Here is a 22354-nt window from a genome sequence, read left to right as displayed (position 1 = left end):
GTTTAAAAAACTCAAATAATGAGGTGTAAAACGGAAATAAAAGAAATAAAAATTTTAGTTTTGTACTTAAGTTTGCCAATAGCCATAAGGATATTGAATGAATAATCTGATCCATAAGATGCTGCGAAGTAAGATAGTACTGGTTACTTTCCCAGTTGTTCTCTACGTGCATCTCGAAAGAACGAAGAAGAAATTTTAGTACAGGTTGAAGGAGAACTTAAGTAGGAAGAGAGATGACTGAGATTCAAGACCTGGCTATCTTTGACGACTATCTCTAATACGATTTACAGTGTATTGGATATGATTAACGAAGAAATAAATAACGAATGAACACAAACAGGAAAACAATAGTGAGTAATGAATTAAAGGAAGTCTGAAAGATTAAATATCTTTGTTGATGGGGTAAACTCGAGACTGCTGAGAATCTTTGTTTGTCTAGAAGCTTTTCATAGACAGATAGAAATGTGTAAGTCTGGAATAACCTCAAGATTGATGATTAGAGTAAATTAATGTATGATCCCAAGAAGAAAATACTGGTAGCAAAGTTTCAAAGGAAATCCTGGTTATAATGTGTTTCAAGAGGATTGTGTTTATTGCTGTACTGTTAGTGAATGGTGCAAGAATATAATAGGGTGACAGTGCTTTAGAAACATTACTTTTGAGTAGAATAGAGGAAGCGAAATGGACGGATTAAAGATAAAGCTATGTTTGAGGAATTAGGAGAGAAAAGAGAGTTGAAACAAAATAATAAATAGGAAATGCAACATGGCTTTCTGAAGAAAGTGAATACAGCAGGCAAAACGAATAAGAAACCAAAGAGAAGAATAAGGAGTATAAAGAGTGATAAAAAGAACGCTCAGAATAGGAGAAACTGATTTCAATGACCTGCGTAAAGATAGACCGTGTCATATCATACAAATTTTTATTTCGTTAAAGCATCGTAAGTGTAGCCTAAGCCAAAAAGCATTCAATTCCACCCGAGCGAAAATCCTAATTGCAAAAGCCATTATCACCTCATTTTATGCGTCCGATATTATGGTCAGGAGGTATTTGGTAATCTCAATTCAATTAATCTTAACGGCCTATAAGCATTCTACCAACTTCACAGCTCCTGAGACAAGCAGTATATAGATTATTTCATAATGAAAATTGAAAGCGAAACAATATTCTGTCAATTTCGTGAAGCAGGTGTAAGGGGAAATATATCCACTTCTCGCATTTGGGAGTTAATGGAAACTCTAAATAGTATATTACCTGTCGCTTCTCTTTGAATACATAGACACGTTTAACATATAAATCGTAATAAGGTTATATTTACGGCTATGAAAAAATAATCCTCTTTAAATTTAAAGAAACATGATAATGTGAATTACTTACTAGAACATTTACTGCCTGCAATATCATGTCTTCAGGAGGCAGATCGCTCTTCTTAAACGAGCAACGGTGACTAATAAAACACTATCGAAAAATTACGTAAGCAATTATCAGTCGATACTGATCAGAGAGAATTGATGCACAGAATACATATCAAAGAAACAAAAAGACAAAACATGTTTCTAATTTAAAAAGACAAAACATGTTTCTAATTTAAAACCGATTTTTTTTATGAACACGGTAAACCAACATCTTTTTCTGCTCGAAGTAGGGCCAGGGGAACAACGAAAGCTATACAACTGGAAATGTCTCCCATCCGTTTTTCGGTAGAATATTTTCACCCTAATTGCACTTTGGATTGAGAATTTTGTCAATTTTGTTCATCGACTCGGGTACAAACTAAAGCCGATTAAACATCGTTCAGTTCTTTATTAAAGGTTAATTCCATTACAGCTGGCATTTTGGGCGCTGGCGTATCTACATCCACGATTTGGTTTTCAGATACCAGAAGAGGACAAATGTAATTTTACATCATCATTGCAAAAGATAACCACTGGTGATTATTGACTCTCTGGATTATCTGTGTTATAAATCATCATAAAAATGAAAAGGTGTGTAGGTTCTCAAAAATGGAGAGGAAAATGTTCATTTCATGTTTGAAATGTATCAGAAAAGCACTTACCTGCCATTACTGTTACGACCAGCCCTATTCTGATTAATTTGATAAAGAAAAAGACTTAAGAATGAACCTAAGGACGGCATTGCTGATTGTCAGTATCAAGTTTCAAAAATAAAAATTTTTTTCGAAGCCCCTTTTTCAGACAGGTTTACAACAAGGTCTGTAGACCTTGGTTTACAATAAATGTAACAGAATGGCACACTCAGCGTTATCCGTCCCGTTTCCCAACCTTGCGCTCGCTACTCTAGATGGGATCCACCAAACATTACTCCAGCGGTCGCCAAGCCCTCAGATTACCTAAAATATCCTGTTCTCGAATCCGAAAAATATGGGAATTTCCAATACAGACGATATTCACCAACGGTTTTTTAATTAAAACTCTTCGGTCCCAAACCTAGTTGTAAATACTTGCTGATGAATATATGTATTCATGTAAGCTTATGGCAATGCATTTTACTGCGTGTCACCAACGATTTCTTAACCAAAACCTTCCCTACTGAACCTGATTATTTGATTACGCCACACATATATATATATACATTTATTTAAATAAAATATAAGAGAAATGTTTATTCAACGTTGGTATCCTTAACTGCCGTGCGTGTTTGGTACGTGAATATTCCGGTCCAGCCTGAGCCACCGGATAAAAGATGTTTACCAAAAACAGAAACTGTCCTTTTCACTTACAGACGAACTATAGCTGGTTCACTTGGACCTACGAGACGTTTGTTTGGCGGCCTCTGATTGGCTGGTACCACGAGGTAGGTGGCTCGCTCACTCTCATTTGTACATCTGTAGCTCAGAAAACTAGCAATATATTTATATTTCTTCATTTATCTCACGTTTTGCACAAGATAGGAAAGTTTTGGTCATACCATAGGATTCGGTATTAATTGTACAACTAAATCATGATTTCCGGAAATCAATAAGATAAAACACAAAGGAATTACAATGAGTGAAAGTGAAGAGAGAAGTATTTAATTCTTTATACCTGTTTCTATTTATCATCGGATTTTGCATCATTCACACAACAATCAAGATAAAATAAAACTTGTGTTTCCATACAATAAATTCACCCTGAATACTCTGGTGCTTTCAGATTGTAGATAAATGAGATAAATGATGAAATATAAACATGTTGCTAGTTTTCTGAGCTACAGACGTACAAATGAGACAGTGAGCGAGCCGCCTACCTCAGGTATCAGCCAATCAGAGGCCGCCAAACAAACGTCTCGTTGGCCTAAGAATCTACCTTAAGTGAACCAGCTATAGTGCACCTCAGTAGTTTAATGAATGATCCGTATAATGTTCATAATTATTGCTTCGAAAACCAAAACATACCGTCCTAGATATTTTCAGAAAGGGAACCCAAGGAAGGGAAGGGAAAAGAGGCCAGGGGAAGGGAAGGCACCTTCCTTGAGCCCTTTCCTTAACCCGCCTCTCCCATTTTTCCTTTTGGCCACCTCCTTTTCTTCCCCTTTCCTTGACTCCCTCCCCCTTTCTTCCCCTTGGTTTCTCCCTTCCTATTGTCACTGCGCCTCATCCCATTTTCTGTCCTTGGTCCCTTCTCTCATGCCTTCACTTTTACAGATTACAAGCAGAAATGTACGATAATATATATATGTTAATGACCCCATTCCCAGGTCAAATAGGGTCATATTCTATTACTGTACCTGTTTTAAGAACAGCATCAATCATCTTACTTTTCTAAGATTCCCTGGTAGCGATGGCCCATCCCAGGTCAGCAATTTCCTTCTCCCTCATCGACTCCTCTCACTGAACCTATTCTTGAACAAAGGCCTACTGAAATTAAACACTGAGGTACAAAACTAGACTTTATTTGCAAAATTAACGAAAGTAATTCAGCAAAAGCTACAGTCATGAAAAGGAGTGAATTCCACCCCTATAAATGGAAATCATCACTAGAGTAAATTCTGATTCACAAACGTTCAGATTAATGATTCAAGACCAACCGATACTAGTGACTAACACCCTGGTCACCAAACAAAGTAAAAAGGTCATAATTATTCTAGACCACAATAAATGTCATAGAGTATGTTAAAATAAACACCACTTCCAAAATATTCGTCCTCACAGGACGAAGCCAGAATTCCTGTTAAAAAAAACATCATATATTAAAACCTGAAATAGTGTTACATGACATCAGTACAGTATTCAAAACAAAATTGTGCAATAGAGAACAGGATGGGAAAATGCATAATGAAGACACAAAAGAATTTCACTGCGGCACAACTGGGTATTTCCACTTAATGTCCGGAAAAGATATAAGTATTCATGAGTTATGGGACACACTTTTCTATGGCTGCAGATAAGGTATTTTCACAGTGGTGGTTCTTAAACACTGCATCACAAACAAATCAGACCCAGTCACAAATGAAGTTCCCCATGAGCGTCTGTTCCTCTGATAATATACCATCAGAGAATGCAACACACATATGCACTCATACTGTCTCCTTGCACTTGAATCCTGATCATGGTGAGGAAATCACAAATGCGTGCGTCAGATACCTTGCTGTATCTAACCATGTAAACCTCCACCGTCGACACAGCCGCACCTGCAGCGGATGTGTTTCTGACTGGCACATAGTTTGTCACTGACTTAATATATATATATATATATATATATATATATATATATATATATATATATATATATATATATATATATATATATATATATATATATATATATATATATATATATATATATATATATATATATATATATATATATTATATTATATATATATTATTTTATATTAATTTCCTTGAAGGCATTCCTGTGTGTCGTGTGCGCACGCGCGTGTTCCGATTCCTCCCGCTTCCCTACACCCAAAAACCAATTTAAGCAGGGTGGTCCCTAAACATGCCCCCTCTCCTCATGATCTCAACTCCCTCATGGAAAATGATAATCCTTCTTCCCCTTCCTCCTCCCCTCCCCTCCTCCATTCCCAACCCTCATCCCTCCCCCTCCTCATCCCTTGACCCTTTCCCTTCCCCTCTGCCTTCCCCTCTTTCATTCCCCCTCCCCCCCCCTAGCCTCCCCTTCACCCTCCCCTTTCCCCTCTCCTTCCCTTCCCTTCCCCTCCCCCTCTCCCCTTCCCATGAACATAAAGGGGAAGTTATTAAGTGTGGAACATGAAGGGAGAACATATTACGGGTGGAACATGAAGGGAGAACATAAGGGAGGAACATAAAGGGAGAACATATGAAGGGGGAACTTATTAAGGGTGGAACATGAAGGGAGAACATATTGAGAGTGGAACATAAAAGGGGAACTTATTAAGGGTGGAACATGAAGGGAGAACATATTGAGAGTGGAACATAAAAGGGGAACTTATTAAGGGTGGAACATGAAGGGGGAACATATTAAGTGTGGAACATGAAGGGGGAACTTATTAAGGGTGGAACATGAAGGGGCACATATCGAGGGTGGAACATGAAGGGAGAACATATTAATGGTGGAACATGAAGGGGAGCATATTAAGGGTGGAACATGAAGGGGGAACTTATTAAGGGTGGAAAATGAAGGGAAAACATATCAAATGTGGAGCATAAAGGGAGAACATATTAAGGGTGGAACATGAAGGGAGAACATATTAAGGGTAGAACATGAAAGGGGAACTTGTTAAGGTGGAACATGAAGGGAGAACATATTAAGGATGAAACATGAAGGGGAACTTATTAAGGTTGGAACATGAAGGGGGAACTTATTAAGGGTGGAACATGAAGGGAGAACATATTAAGGATGGAACATGAAGGTGTACATATTAAGGGCAGAACATGAAGGGGAAGTTGTTAAGGGTGGAACAAGAAGGAGGACATATTAAGGGTGGAACATGAAGGGGAGGATATTAAGGGTAGAACATGAAGGGGAGCATATTAAGGGTAGAACATGAAGGGAAAACTTATTAAGGGTGGAACATGAAGGGAGAACATATTAAGGGTGGAACATAAAGGGGAGCATATTAAGGGTGGAACATGAAGGGGAACTCATTAAGGATGGAACATGAAGGGAGAACATATTAAGGGTGGAACATGAAGTGGAGCTTATTAAGGGTGGAACATGAAGGGGGAATATATTAAGGGTGGAACATGAAGGGAGAACATAAAGGGTTGAACATGAATGGGGAACTTATTAAGGGTGGAACATGAAGGGAGGACATATTAAGGGTGGAACTTGAAGGGGGGCATAATAAGGGTGGAACATGAAGGAGAACATATTAAGGGTGGAACATGAAGGGGGAACTTATTAAGGGTGGAAAACAAAGGGAGAACATATTATGAGTGGAACATGAAGGGAGGACATATTAAGGATACAACTTGAAGGGAGAAAATATTAAGGGTGGAACATGAAGGGGGAGCATATTAAGGGAGGAACATGAAGGGGGAACTTATTAAGGGTGGAACAAGAAGGGGATCATATTAAGGGTGGAACATGAAGGGAGAACATATTAAGGGTTGAACATGAATGGGAAACTTATTAAGGGAGGAAAACAAAGGGGGAACTTATTAAGGGTGGAACATGAACGGGTACATATTAAGGGTGGAACATGAAGTGGGAACTTATTAAGGGTGGAAAATGGAGAGCATATTAAAGGTGGAACATGAAGGGGAGCATATTAAGGGTGGAACATGAAGGAGAGCATATTAAGGGTGGAACATGAAGGGAGAAGTTAATAAGGGTGGAACATGAAGGGGGAACATGAAGGGGAGCATATTAAGGGTGGAACATGAAGGGGAACTTATTAAGGGTAGAACATGAAGGGAGAACATATTAAGAGTGGAACATGAAGAGGACCATATTAAGTGTGGAATATGAAGGGAGAAGTTATTAAGGGTGGAACATGAAGGGGAGCATATTAAGGGTGGAACATGAAGGGAGGACATATTAAGGGTGGAACTTGAAGGGGAGCATATTAAGGGTGGAACATGAAGGAGGAACTTATTAAGGGTGGAACATGAAGGGAGAACATATTAAGAGTGGAACATGAAGTGAGCATATTAAGGATAGAACATGAAATGAGAAAATATTAAGGGTGGAACATGGAGGGGAGCATATTAAGGGAGGAACATGAAAGGGGAACTTATTAAGGGTGGAACATTAAGGGGAGCATATTAAGGGTGGACCATGAAGGGAGAACATATTAAGGGTTGAACATGAATGGGGAACTTATTAAAGGTGGAAAACAAAGGGGGAACTTATTAAGGGTGGAACATGAAGGGGAACATATTAAGGGTGGAACATGAAGTGGGAACTTATTAAGGGTGGAACATGAAGGAGAGCATATTAAAGGTGGAACATGAAGGAGAGCATATTAAGGGTGGAACATGAAGGGAGAAGTTATTAAGGGTGGAACATGAAGGGGGAACATGAAGGGGAGCATATTAAGGGTGGAACATGAAGGGAGAACATATTAAGAGTGGAACATGAAGGGGAGCATATTAAGTGTGGAACATGAAGGGAGAAGTTTTAAGGGTGGAACATGAAGGGGAGCATATTAGGGCTGAACATAAAGGGAGAACTTATTAAGGGTGGAACATGAAGGGGAGCATATTAAGGGTGGAACATGAAGGGAGGACATATTAAGAGTTGAACATGAATGGGGAACTTATTAATGGGAGCCCATGAAGGGAGAGCATATTAAGGGTGGAAAATGAAGGGGAACATATTAAGGGTGGAACATGAAGGGGAACTTATTAAGAATGGAACATGAAGGGGAGCATATTAAGGGTGGAACATGAAGGGGAACTTATTAAGGTTGAACATTAAGGGGAACATATTAAGGGAGGAACATCAAGGGAGCATATTAAGGGTGGAACATGAAGGGGGAACTTATTAAGGGTGGAACATTAAGGGAATATATTAGGGGTGGAACATGAAGGGGAACTTATTAAGGGTAGAACATTAAGGGGAATATATTAAGGGTGGAACATGAAGGGGGAACTTATTAAGGGTGGAACATTAAGGGGAATATATTATGGGTGGAAGTGGAACATCAAGTGGAATATATTAAGGGTCGAAATCATGTGGAAACTTACTAAGAGTGGAACATGCAAGGGGAACATATTGAGGGTGGAGCATGAAGGGGGAACTGGAACATGAAGAGGAGCATATTAAAGGTGGAACATGAAGGGGGAACTTATTAAGGGTGGAACATGAACATGGAACATATTAAGGGTGGAACATGAAGGGGAACATATTAAGGGTGGAACATGAAGGGGGAACTTATTAAGATTGAAACATGAAGAGGTCAGATTAAATGGTGGAACATGAAAGGGGAACTTATTAAGGGTGGAACATTAAGGGGAACATATTAAGAGTGGAACATGAAGGGGAACATATTAAGGGTGGAACATGAACGGGAGTATATTAAGGTGGAACATGAAGGGGAACATATTAAGGTTGGAACAAGAAGGGAAACTTAATAACTATGGAACATGGAGGGGAGCATATTAAGGGTGGAACATGAAGGAGAAACTTATCAAGTGTGGAACATGAATGGGGAACTTATTAAGGGTGGAACATGTAGGGGAACTTATTGAGTGTGGAACATAAAGTGGAGAAGGGTTGATATCGGTTTTAAATACAGAACCTGAATTCGACAGTCATATGGACACTAAAGTCGATATCAACTTTTATCTCTCTTAATAGCCGCGTTGTCAGAGTCACTGTCAATCATTGTTACTAAACAAGCCCATGGTGTGAACACTGCCTGACGCAGAAGCACTAATGGATTATAATTCCTCTGTTATCCCTAAGGTTTTATGAATTCGATATTAAAAATAAAATTTTCATTGATTTTATGTGCAAATCACAGTATATACACTTGATATTAGTTTAAAAAATAACAAAGATCATGATGATGCCCTCCACGGTCCAAGAAAATTTAACGTACTATATAACGGAACGTTCAGTCCTGAGTTCACTCTTACCTCATCTTATTCAGTGTAATAGTTGTTCTTCCATTGGTGTTCATAGTTGCAATTTGTAAAGCGCAGATGAACCAAGCACTCAATATTTCTTGACGGACCTTAGCAAATTGCCCCTTTCCACCATCACTTCAATCATACTGCATTATCACCCTGGACCACATAATTAGTCTTGTAGTTTTGCCATAAAATGATATTCTATGTAAATCATCAAAACGAATGACAAGTATTTTTAGTTTTCTGTAAAAGAAAATTATTGTGACGGCTTTGTCTGCCCATCCGCACTTTTTCTGTCCGCCCTCAGATCTTAAAAACTACTAAGGCCAGAGGGTATGTTGGTATGTTGATCATCCACCCTTCAGTAATCAAACGTACCAAATTGCAGCCCTCTAGCCTCAGTAGTTTTTACTTTATTTACGGTTAAAGTTAGCCATAATTGTGCGTCTGGCAACGCTATAGGACAGGCCACCACCGGGCCGTGGCTGAAAGCTTCATGGGCCACGGCTCATACAGCATTATACACAGTTCAGAAAGCTCGATTGCACCGAAAAAACTTGGGCGCAACTTTTACTTGTTTGATTTAGGACTCGAGTGAAGAGGAAATGTTAGAAAGCAGTGACTAAAGAAGTAACTGTTCTAGGAAACTAAGTTCAGACAAGTAAAGTTATCGTTTTACGCGACTGCATCGCATCATCTGTGAAATGGACGAAATTAGGTTTCGACGAACTCTTTTTACTTTTCTTGTTTCCATCCTTTCCTTCCATCTTTCTCAGATAATCTACTGTTTATGGATATCTTTTATACATCACCCGTGCCTGAAGTAATATAGCAGTTGTTATTAATTAGTAATCTTGACTCTTTTCCTGAAAGTTCAGCATACGAATAAGCCATATTTTACATGGGTCTTCACAGTATTGCCTTTCCTTATTCCTAAAACTGTATTTTATTTTAAAATTTATTGCTTGTTTTATGATGACATTGTTAATGTTACCAGTAAAGGCACATGAAAAAATGATACAAAATTTATGATATTCTCGGCACCTGTCAACATAGTTGCTTATTTTCGTATTAATTTCATTAGGCATTAAAACAATACCGAAACACTTGATACATGCATCCTTTACAGAAAAATTGCTGTTAGCAATAGGCTGTACTTTCTGAAATCATTCAATCACGGATTCATTTGTTCGTTTACGGTAAAATCCTAAAGAATTCCCTGAAGATAATTCATTCCTTACCATATGTGCATAACAACACTACCTGTTAACAACCTTCACTTCTTTTTAACAAACTCAAATTCATTTCTGTGTAAGACACTTGGTTTAAATACGCTTTTATGTATGTATAGTTTATCGCTTTTCTCAAACAGAAGACAGAGAGAGAGAGAGAGAGAGAGAGAGAGAGAGAGAGAGAGAGAGAGAGAGAGAATGCCGGCCTGAAGAATAAAAAAAGCTGACGAATTGTCTGTTTTTTTTTTCAAACTGTTGTAAATTCTTTAAATAAACACTATTCCAGCCTCACAGGCAGGCAAATACACACAACCAAAGAAAGAATCAAATTAGTACAGTAAAGTGGCTTTTCTCCGGAATCCAGTTTTTATAGGTTTTATAAGTTGAATTCCCAGTGAGAAGCAGATTTTTACGTTATATACGAGAGCGGAATTTTTTTACTAGAAATACGAAAACCGCCGGTACCCATGATAAATTATTGTATGTATTTCATTTCTAAAAGTAAACCAATCTGTCAACATTGCTCATGGATACGGCAAAATTTGTTTTATCTCGTTTGCGATATTGGTTAAACTTGGTGAGTTCTGAAAAAAAAAAACGAGTTTTGATTATTACGACACTTGCAGTAGTTCGTTGTTGCGGTATTGCTGTTTCAGTTGCTTGTTTTTGCTGTTGTTACTTTTGTTTTAAAGCGCCTAAGCGTTTTTCAGAAATTAAAATTTTACATTTAGGAAACAGACTTCAGATAGTCTTCCTAAGATTATTGTTAAGAAAATTATCATTAAATCTGTTCCAAAGCCTTCAGATGGAAATGAAGGAAAACACATAGCTCTCTGATAAGCAATTGGTGAGTACTAATCACCGTACGGTTCGCGATTCAAGAATATAGTGTGTTTGAAGTCTGAAAATTAAAGTCTTTTTAATACGATAAACTTGAATATCCCAACGTCCTTGCCACACTGACGTCGCCAAAGGTTGGTATTTATGCTGGTTATGAAAATAAAAGGTAATGCTAGTGAACTAAAAAATAATATAACAAATATCATAGCAATGGCGAGTCTTTTGAAATTTTAGAAAGAAAACAAAAAGTACGTATTTGTTGACACGACGAAGGAAATTTTCAAGAAAGTAATTTTGTTCAGAAATTTACAATAGGAAACACGATTTTACCACATCTAAAAGTGACAGTCAAATCCAAAAATACAAAATGATTAATTCACTTCCACGCCAAAGAAGGTATTGAAATTTTACTCAAGAAAATTCAGCAAAGTTTCATTTTGAAATACCCTGCGGGTCCTATCATCCGTTATATGTTTCATTTTAAACTACCTGCCAAATTTTCATGAGTGTATAATTCTAAGGTAAAATATGTGAAGAGCGGAATTGCAATATCAGAAAGACTTGTTGGTGCATAACTGTAAACTGAAAACTTAACTAAAACAAACAAACTGGAGAGACGAGCAGACAGATAGTAAATGAAATGGAAAATAAACCATCCTAAACAAATAAAACAGACTGAAGCAAACTAATATCGAGACAAACATAGAATATTACACTAATGTAAACAATACATCACTTCATTAACCTGAAGAGCAAAGATTGCCCTGCTCATTTTCTTCTGTTGCCCTTGATAACTGAATACATCTTTATCACTGCATCCAACTTTATGTATTTTTAAAGAATATGAAAACTTATGAAAATATGTTTGTTATATTTACTTTTTCGTATTGCCACTGCTCAATCTATCAATGGAAGTTCTCCGGAAGGAAAGTTTATTCCTCCCTAAGACTAATGTCTTAAATACACCGATACTGAAAGGTCTTTTCCACTTTCAGAAACATATTACACATCAGAGCAATCGAATAAGTTGCTGTCGATATAAAGTCTTAAATGGCTTTATAATTAAAAGATGGTAACCTGTCGTTCATTTGAGAGATTGGCCGTGCTGGAATACTAACTTCCTCACGTTCTGTGTATTTTTTAAGCAAGATGGTATAGTCCTTATAAAATGCATTTCATGCGTCCATTAGGTCCCATATTATAATAAAAACATGACTTTTACAAACGTTACGTCTGTCTTCGCTTTGCTGGTTCCCTGTGCATTATCACTTGAGGATAATAATTTTATCTTATCTGAAAGAAACAGAAAAATGGTTTTTTTAGGTTACCAACAGTTTTGAGCTGTCATTATATTCCGTCTTCTTTCCGTCATTCTTATACAATTCGGTTGTCCCGCAGCGTGTGTAACATTGTAACATGGTCCTTACTTTATGTTGATTTACTAATGACTTACTTAACTGAATAATTAAAATTAATTTATTTGTTTACTTTAAATCTTGCAAAAGCAAGATCCTCTCATTTTCGCTTCTTTCCTAAAAATATAATCATGCTCATTAGGAATAATGATAATAATAAGATACACATTCATTAATAAAAAAAAGAATTGCTTCTCATTATTGCCTGACAACGTAGGTAATAAAACCATCTCATTATCATCTGCTTTCTCATAATCCATAAGGCAGCAGACTAACAAGAATGATTTTTGCGTCTCACTGTTGTCATCCACATCTGGGCACTGCGCGGTAGAATCAGAATTTCCCGTCGGTAAATTGTACCTCACTCTATCTCATTTCGACAGTTGCATGCAAATTTGACACTTAGGTTCGCAATTATTTGTTAAAAATTGCTTTCAGAATGTTGCTTACGATATTTTTTTAGCTGGGTCTTGCAACTGAGTCTGATTACATATCTACTCGATTTCATGACACTTTTTGGATCTAAATGAAGAACTAATAGGAGGAACTCTGACACCCGAGGCAGGATTCGAACCCGCAACCGATGTGTCAGAGGTTATCTTTTAATGACTCTACCACGAAGAAAAAATCTTGCCCGGGCCTAATAAATTCTTTATTTATTTCTTTACACGGGATGGGTCTAGGCTTTGTAGTGACAAGAGTGCATAGAAATCGAGGTGTTAAGAGTTCAGTACGGACCATTACAAATACATATATGTCTAGTCAAAAATTGACTTGGAGATTCTCTCTCTCTCTCTCTCTCTCTCTCTCTCTCTCTCTTGTGTTTTTTATACACACACACACACACACACACACACACACACACACACACACACACATATATATATATATATATATATATATATATATATATATATATATATATATATATCTGTGTATATGTATATATGTATATATGTATATATGCATGCACTCACGGAAATTTTTTTAGGTCAAAATTAATTTGAGTAGCATATTAACGCTCAGCCATACGCAAGATATCTGCCTTCTTTAAAAAAAACCTTCGTTCAAGATGCAGTTAATTTTCGTGTACTCTTATCATGAAATTATTGTCATCAAATATAATTGAAAGTACGTAAATTAATGTATAGTTTGTAAAACTGATGGAATTAATTCTATTTTATTATGAATGTAGATGAAGTATTATCAACAACGGTGCATTTATATGAGTTTTTGTATTGTATGTGGACACATTTATTTTTATTCATAATTGTATATTAGAAAATATCTGAGAGGATATGTTCTTTAAGAAATGAATAATCTTTAAAATCATTTTGGTGATACTAGGTCACTTTACGAAAATTCCTGAGTCCATTCAAATTGCAAAACACATTGACGAAAATGTCCGTTATGGCATTGGTCACATAATTCATATTTACATTTAATGTAAATTATCCACGTATAATGAGAACTGATTGTGAAACAAAATTTTTTCTTGAAAGAATAAACCAATTTTTTCTTCAGTTCCATCTTGGCTGCTGTGTGGCAACTTGCATTATTGCCTGTGTATTGAGAAATGCTTCAGCTAGTACCGCCGAACTTTTTCTTTCATTAAGCTTAGTCACTGAAGCGTCGCCTGAACCAGATGTTGCAGGCCAAGTCGGAAGTCATTCCCTTTCCGAGGGAAAAACTCACGACTAGAAATCTTTTCTTAGGGAAAAGTTGGAAGCCATTTGCCGTCAGTGCAGGATGTTCTCGAATTAGAATTTTTACTGTTGGAGAGATCGACAACGATTTCTCCACTTGCGAAAAAAAAAGAGAAACCTTCGAAGTCAATGGTGTTGGAGAGTTGGAAGTTATTTCCAGTCTGGTGATGGACCAAACTTTTTGTTTTCACTCTTTTTTTTCTGTTAGGAAGATAAAGGACAGAGCGTTATGGTCACGTTATCAAAAGTTTTCTTCTCTCTCTCTCTCTCTCTCTCTCTCTCTCTCTCCCGAGGACGAACGAACATCTGGACATACATGCAAGGTCTCACTCCAGCTGATCCTAAGTGGATTCTACCTGTTTTACTCTTATTCTTCTGTTACTCTAAATCGAAACGGTCTACCTTTGAAGAAAAAAAATCTTTTCTTCAACAAGCTAGAGTAGTAGTAGTAGTAGTAGTTATTGTTCTTGTTGTTTCTGTTGTTTCTGCTTAAGGAGTAATAGTGTTCATGATCAAATTTTCACATGGAGCAAGCCAGAGTGTTATAAGCCAGACAAACAAGCTTCCTCGCAAAAGATTGCTCCTAATATGTGAAAAACAACAGCACATATAAAAAGAAAGGATGAGTCGAGTGCACATGCCCATTAATGCGTAATCAGTTTCCCAAACTATATAACCAAATGGAAAAGATGAAAAAGAGGACAAGAAAGTGGGTTTAAGTGTATCTTACAGGAAGAGACCTAAGCCAACTGCTGTCGAGTGCCAAGGTTCGTATGCTATGTTAATGCCCTTCAGAAATATTATTAAGGCCCCTACACACGATCAATTTTTTCGTCAATTAATTGATATCAATTTATTGACGTCAATGAATTGATGGAGAAATTGACCGTGTGTAGGGGACATTGATATCAATTTAATTGAAACAATTTCATTGAATCAATTCATTGAGAGATCAAAGATCCTTTGATATTTATTGATGGGTCTTCAATAAAATTGATCGTGTGTGGGCAAAGCATCAATATATTGATCAATAATTTAGTGTTTTCCCAGCAGTGAAAGAGTCGGCATCGTAATCATGGCTGAAAAGAAGAAAGTGAGCACTATTCCTAGAGCCACAGATGTTTTCATCTCGAAGTTATGAATCAAACTGAAAATTGAAGTAAAATCATTGACCGTGTGTAGGCACAGTGATTTCCTCAATTTCATTGTCGTCAATAAATTGATATCAATTAATTGACGAAAAAATTGATCGTGTGTAGGGGCCTTTAGAGATTAGAGGAGCATTATTGCTCACCTCCGTATTATTATTATTATTCTCAAAATTTCAATTCGTAGGAGACATAACTGGCGACTAGATTGGATTTTACTGAAAACTATAAAAGAAAAAGATTTTTTTCCCAAGAACGGTTGACAGAAAACTTTTCAGATTTTCACTCAATCGCTTCCATATTTCGGCAAATAAAAGTTCGAATTCATATAATACTTTATGAAAATAAGTCTTTGGTAACTATGTCTTTGCTAATTGGAAATTTCGTTAAGTTTAAGTATCGTTAATTATTGTTAGGATTTTATTTAAATGTGTAGACAGATGACCAAAGACGTTCAAAGGAGTCGACTCATTTGCGTATGACCTGACATGACATAGGACACGCACATTTTATATATATATATATATATATATATATATATATATATATATATATATATATATATATATATATATGCAAAGGAGAGGGAAAGATAAACAAAGGTGCTTTACATGATGATAACCCTGCAAAGCTTTATAGCCCGTGAATTGAAAATAAAATTCATTATAGATAATACTAATGTATATTTGACAGTGTTCTATCACTTTACTGACTACCTAGACATTTTTTATTTTTTTGCTAAAATTAACTGTCGTATTTTGTTTCTTAGTTGCGTATGAAATAGTTTATTATTTTGTATATACTAACATTCATTTTAATTCTTTCTCTTTGTAACAAAATTAAATTGAAACTATATTGCTGAAATGTTTGATAACTGACGACACATTTTCTTATCTCCGGAAACAATTTAATAGTTATCTGTAGTTACTTTTTGTGTTAATACACGAATTGTGATGAATTCTAGTTATTTCTAATGGTCAATATGTTAGCACTGGTAATGCACTGGATTTAGTTATATTGATTGTTATGATAGATACCGTTGCCTGGTCTTATTAGCAGTTCTGATTACTGAATGACTCACAGCAATGGATATTTCCTCTACTATGTTCGGCTAAAATATGAATGACTCATATTTCTTATCATCGCAGAGTTTCAGGACTCTGATAAACAGATGGTAATTATTGCGGCGTTTGAATGTTCTGGTAAATGAGCTATGTGAACCAATTGCGAGACATCGGTATTTACGAAAATTTGATTTATGCTCACAATAGGAAGCCGTAATCGACGGGAAACTGTTATTTTGTTTGTTTGATAAAAAAAAATTCATAGAAAAATATAGAAATATACCAGTCAGTCACTCTCTCTCTCTCTCTCTCTCTCTCTCTCTCTCTCTCTCTCTCTCTCTCTCTACGATGGAAATGAACACTCACTACTAAACTGGTCGGTCTTATGGTCAGCAATATCAAGCAACATCGATTCTGGTCAGTCCTTGGATAGGACGCTTGTAGCATATAATCCCTTGAAACAACCATTGTGCAGGGCACAGAGCTAGCAAAAGTTATGTGGTTGCTTAGAAACAGAATAATAAAACGTTCCTTAAAATTTCGGTTGGCACGTGAGCAAATTTTGTATCAAAGGTTTGGCCGATTTGAGCACGCATATTTCAAAGGGTTGCCCACCTTTGTTCTATAGGATCCTGGGTCTAAAAGCCCCTCAGTCCGTTCCCAAGGAGCGAAATTTTGGGATCAGGGATTTTCTTGAGTAAGCTAAAGGTCTAAAGATGTTCTTCAGAGGTAAAAAGCTGGAGACGTTCTTCGTGGATCACCCTGTGAACAAAGAACCCTCAGGCCAGAAAACTTTCCTATTCGGATGCAAAACATGGAAACACTCTTTGCCTCCTTTTGCGTTGGCTGACACTGGTGGAGCTTGGCTTTGCTGTCCTTTATCTATCTATCTATCTATCTATCTATCTATCTATCTATCTATCTATCTATCCATCTAACTATTGATCTATCTATCTATCTATATATCTATGTATTTATCGCAAACAGAAAAAGTAGTGAATCAAACATGGGAAAACTTTCATTTAAACAATGATGTAATTTGTTGGTAATTATAAGCATCAATTTCAACCATGAATGATAATGAAATATCAATTAGGCTTTATTTTTCTTTTAAAACTCAAAATTTTAGTTATTTTACGTACTTGTTGAAGAATTTAGTACATTTATTCATTCATTGTTTACCAGTTTCGTAGGTTGCTTGATGTGCATGGTCTAGTATATCGTAACTTGCATTAACCACTTGATGAGTTTGTATTTATTTTTATCGCGTAAACAGTATCACCGTACTATGATCTCTCTCTCTCTCTCTCTCTCTCTCTCTCTCTCTCTCTCTCTCTCTCTCTCTCTCTCTCATAAGAACTCTGAAAATATATGTTTGTGTGTGCGTTTAGTATTAGTAAATTTACACTGAAAAGCTTGTCTGATCTTCCATGTCCACGAGAAAGTATTATGCAGAAAAATATATTAAAAAATTCAGCCGGGTCTATTTTCTTGTTGTGTTATGGAAAAAAGAAGGTATATCTTAAATGTCCAAATTATTAAAAGCTAAGCTTACCTTCAAAAAACATTTGGCAATGTTCACGTAAACGTTAATACAATACTGTAAAAATCTTATGTTAAATCCTCATATCGGATTATTCTTTAGGCTGAATTGTTATTTTAGATACTATTGCGTCAATTTATTTTCAATAATATACAAAGAAAATGACCATTTAATAAGCGTCATAAAAAAAGAAAAATTATTTAGTCAATTATATTGTAATAACAATTTTTATGGTACTTCACCCTTATAGCTAATAAGCTATCGGTAGCTTAGTCCACTTATCATTAAGGGTCTACAAATGTCTATACTCTGATAAACATGATAAACATGAAAGTCTTCTCCTGTCTGTACCCTTCGATGAGTCCTTATATTCTCTCTCTCTCTCTCTCTCTCTCTCTCTCTCTCTCAATACACAAGAAAGAAATAATTCCGTTATAATTACACATCTGATAACCATATTCCTGGGATAATCAGCTGTCACGACTGTTGTTTTTGCAAAAAATATTGAGTTTCTTTCTTGTTTTCTTTTATAAAACACTGATAAACTGTATTTAATGTAATACCGGCGGAAATAAATTAAAATCTTATTTACTGTTCTTGCTTCTCTTTTCTTTAGATCTATTTCCTCTTAGTTAATTCTACATAAAATGCCCTTCATTTACATATGTCATTACTGAACGGTAATTGAGCATAACAGTTAATTTTTTTCACAATTTATATTGTCACGTTCGTGCAGCCGTGGTGATAAAGGATGGCTGTAATTATGACCTAGATAACGGCAACTGACTAACAAGGGGGGCTACGCTCCGGTGAACAGAGTTTAATAGTGGCTATACTGAAAATACCATAAGAATAAGGGTTTAAGGCACACTTAAATTGTCCACTTAAAAGTATAATTCACTAAAAGATCAGAAGAGAAAATATTTACAGGAGCTTCAATGGAGCTCCGTGGCACTATCCAAATTACTGTACTAAGATCACAATCACTAAGCAAGAGTGCCACACAAGTGTAAGTGTTATCACTCTGCCTTTTTAGGCTAGTACATATAGCAAGTATGGGATAGGATCCTTAGAATGTACAGGATGGGGTACAGCAAGCAAGGATCACAATGGGATTCTGGATATCTTGACCGGTTATGGCACCTGTAGTTTGCAGGGAGCTTGCACCGTTGACCTACAGGTAATTTCACACAACAGGTACTCGCATGACATATCTGCAAGAGCAGGGATGTTGTAATACATGAAGGAATTTCATGTGGTACTTAACTTGGAGTACATCAGCAAATAGCAAGACATTGGTATCAATAACTCAATGTATGTTAACACTTATAGTCAAAACGAATGTAAACCACACTCAAAATCACATGATTCTCTGAGGGAGAACACAAAAGGGTATGGATATGGAAATAGGAGAACAGGTGGAAAAAATTAGGTGAAGATAAAATGGTGAGGCCGAACAAACAATTTCCAATCACGTTACTTTCGTCTGTGAACAAGACTTGAAGGAGATCAGAGCCCAGTTCCCATACCAGGGCACCAGTGGAAGCTGCGTTGCGTACAGTTCCCCACCACTGAGGGATTAGATGAAGCTGAAGGGCGCTTGTGGGCTACAGAGGCCTCAGTGCTCAAAGGGCAAGGCGGTTAGATAGGACCACCTTCAGAGTAACAGCATCAGGGAGATGTCTGGTGAGGACTCGATTGGAGCCCCTATTCAGACAGACTTCACGACAGGTAGGCGTCATAAGATACAATAGCAAAGGATGGTCTGTCTGAGCTCGTATTTATAATGCAAACAGCACTGATGGTGGCCGTGTTTTGACAGTTCCCCCTCAATAGAGTCATCTATTTTCCTTGTCTTGGTCACGCCGCTAATCCAGGGACAATACCGAGATACTTAGAGCACAAAGGCGAGGTTTAGTGGGAGGAGATGCAGGTGTGGGTCAGGTCAAGGAGATGACCCTTAATGGCATGGCAGGTAGTTGAGCAGAGGGGAAATGTCCTCAGAGAGCTCTTGTGACAAGATTTGCTGGGGACTGTGAAATCTCAAAGGGTTCGTGTAAATGTGCAACGGGCTACTGATTTTCCTTTCAAGTGAGGATTAATATGGCCAGGTCAGGGGTTGGTAATGACTTAGGGTATGGTCTTGAATTTATCTTCTCATTTGACACCAGGGTTGTCATTATTGGAAGGGCAAGGCATGGGAAGACGTCAAGTGAACTTTGCAAAAACATTTATTACTTTCAAATTTACGTTATGTTATATTGAAATATCAAGATGGGAAAAGCAAAATGCAAACAATCAAAGGACTTTTGTAACACCTCCCCAACAAAGGGAGACGTTATACGCCCCTTTCGGGTATGAACGTCTAGAAGCTTTTAACTTAGTAATAGACATGACTTCCTCTCACCTCTAATGCATCTCAGAATATAAAATCATGTCTTTGTGCAAAGTTTACTCTAAACAGCTAAACTATGAGGTAGAAAAGTATGTGACTTATTAAATATGGATCATGATAAACAGCATTATTAATTCATTTTCATCATACTTTAATGTAGACTTGCTTCTTATATATTACATCTTAGCTAAGTTAATCATAACATTTACATTTCACTAAGGATTGTGGTTGATTTGATCAGACAACCTTTGTCTGATTTCTACACACTCATGCTTGTGGTAACCCATACACAAGGTAGTGCGGCTGGTAACAGTGTAAAATAGGAAAAGAAAGCAAAAGATAGGCAATGGGAAAAAAGGGAATTTTAACTAAGTTAAGTATGCTTGGGGAATACATTATAATTCACAATATTTTAAAAGGGTAGGTAGTATCTTAATTGCCATCTCTGGAATAGGTACTAAGCACTCAGGAACGGAAGGCCCTGTACCAAAAGGTGGCATAGGTGCTCTGCGTATTTCTCGGTTAGTATCCAAACTTTAGGTGCTTAAATTTCCAGCTATTGTATTGTAAGTCTAACCACTTACGGCGAATAGCTGCCCAGTCGTGTCATCCGCTAGGCGCAGGTACCATAGGTACTTGGGGTATGGGGACACATAGTTGTGTCATGGGTAATAGTCGAGGCCCTCAGAACTAAGGTGAGTCTTCCCATCCATGGAGGACAGGCCAGGAAAATGCTCAATGCATGTAAGTGGCACTAGCGATTGGTTAGAGTCATACGTGGAGTCTCCTGATGGGATATCTGTGTTACAGGCCCTTCCTGGGAATAGGGCTGAGGCATACACTGAAGGGTGCTTTGTGAAGGGCTCAACGTCCGAATAGGGCAAGGCATGGTATGGCTCTGGGCACTCGTGGAACAGGCAGTGGGTTAAATGCACAACTAGGATCTCTGAGAGGGTGATCTGTATGGTGTCTTATCACTGGCACTAACACAGGGTCAGTTACAGGGATAATACGGATACAATTTCATTCATCTCGACAGATAAAGCCTGGCACTGCTCAGGCCATTCAAAGGGCAAGGGCAGTGTTTCTAAGACATAGTTATCATAGCTGGGGTCAGTGACACCTAAATTAGTAAGAGCAATTTCCATCAGGTTATGAGGTGTCCCCTCTATGGGGATAGTGGCGGAATGTTCAGGTTCTTGCCCATAAGGGACCCAGTTTTCCCATATCAGGTGGGAATCGGTAGAGGGTGCCATGACAATGGCAGGCATGTAGGAGAGGGTGGCACTGGATGGCACTATTGTGCCACTGATTTCATGAGGAGAGGGTTCCTCTTTGGTTATGCGAGGTGTTGGCAAATGAGGCCAAGATGGATCCGCAGGTTGCGAGTCTGTGGGGCCACCAAGGCCGGAAGCAAGAAATGAGGACCCAGTCGGCTCTTCAGGTTGCAAGGCTAGGGGGTCGCCAGGCCAGGGGATAGGAGGAGAGATAGGAAGGGGGACAGGTTCTGGGATGGAACTGCTGTCAGGTACATGGATCATATCCATAGGTTCTGTGATAAATGAAGGGCCATCTGGCACTGGCAGAGAGCCTTCTGTTAGGCATGCTTAGAGGAAGGACTTCTACGGTCATAATGTCGTCGCAGAGGGACCTGTGAGTCTCTCCAATTTAGGAAATCCTGCCCTAACAGCATGGGGTGTCTGGTAGCGAGCTTCTCGGGTTACTCCAAACCGATGTTCTCTTGTTTGCAGGCGGTCACCCTGAGTGACAGTTAGGTTGACAGTTGGGAGGTCCAGTGAGTGACCCATGAACCAATAAATAGAAATACGTTTGTCCTCCTGAATAGAGGCTTCGTGAGGCACCTGCTTTATCAGTATGAGACTGACTTCCCACCTTGTGTCAACAATGTTAGTGAGCACACGGGTCAGTCCTGAACCATTAATGGGGGCTACAGTCACCTTGTCCAACCCTATCCATTTGGTGGACCCATGTGTACTGACTGTCATT

This window comes from Macrobrachium rosenbergii, chromosome 51 (assembly GCF_040412425.1).
Source record: "Macrobrachium rosenbergii isolate ZJJX-2024 chromosome 51, ASM4041242v1, whole genome shotgun sequence".
Classification (NCBI taxonomy): domain Eukaryota; kingdom Metazoa; phylum Arthropoda; class Malacostraca; order Decapoda; family Palaemonidae; genus Macrobrachium; species Macrobrachium rosenbergii.
The sequence above is the reverse complement of the archived record's forward strand: the minus strand, read 5'-3'. Positions refer to the sequence as shown.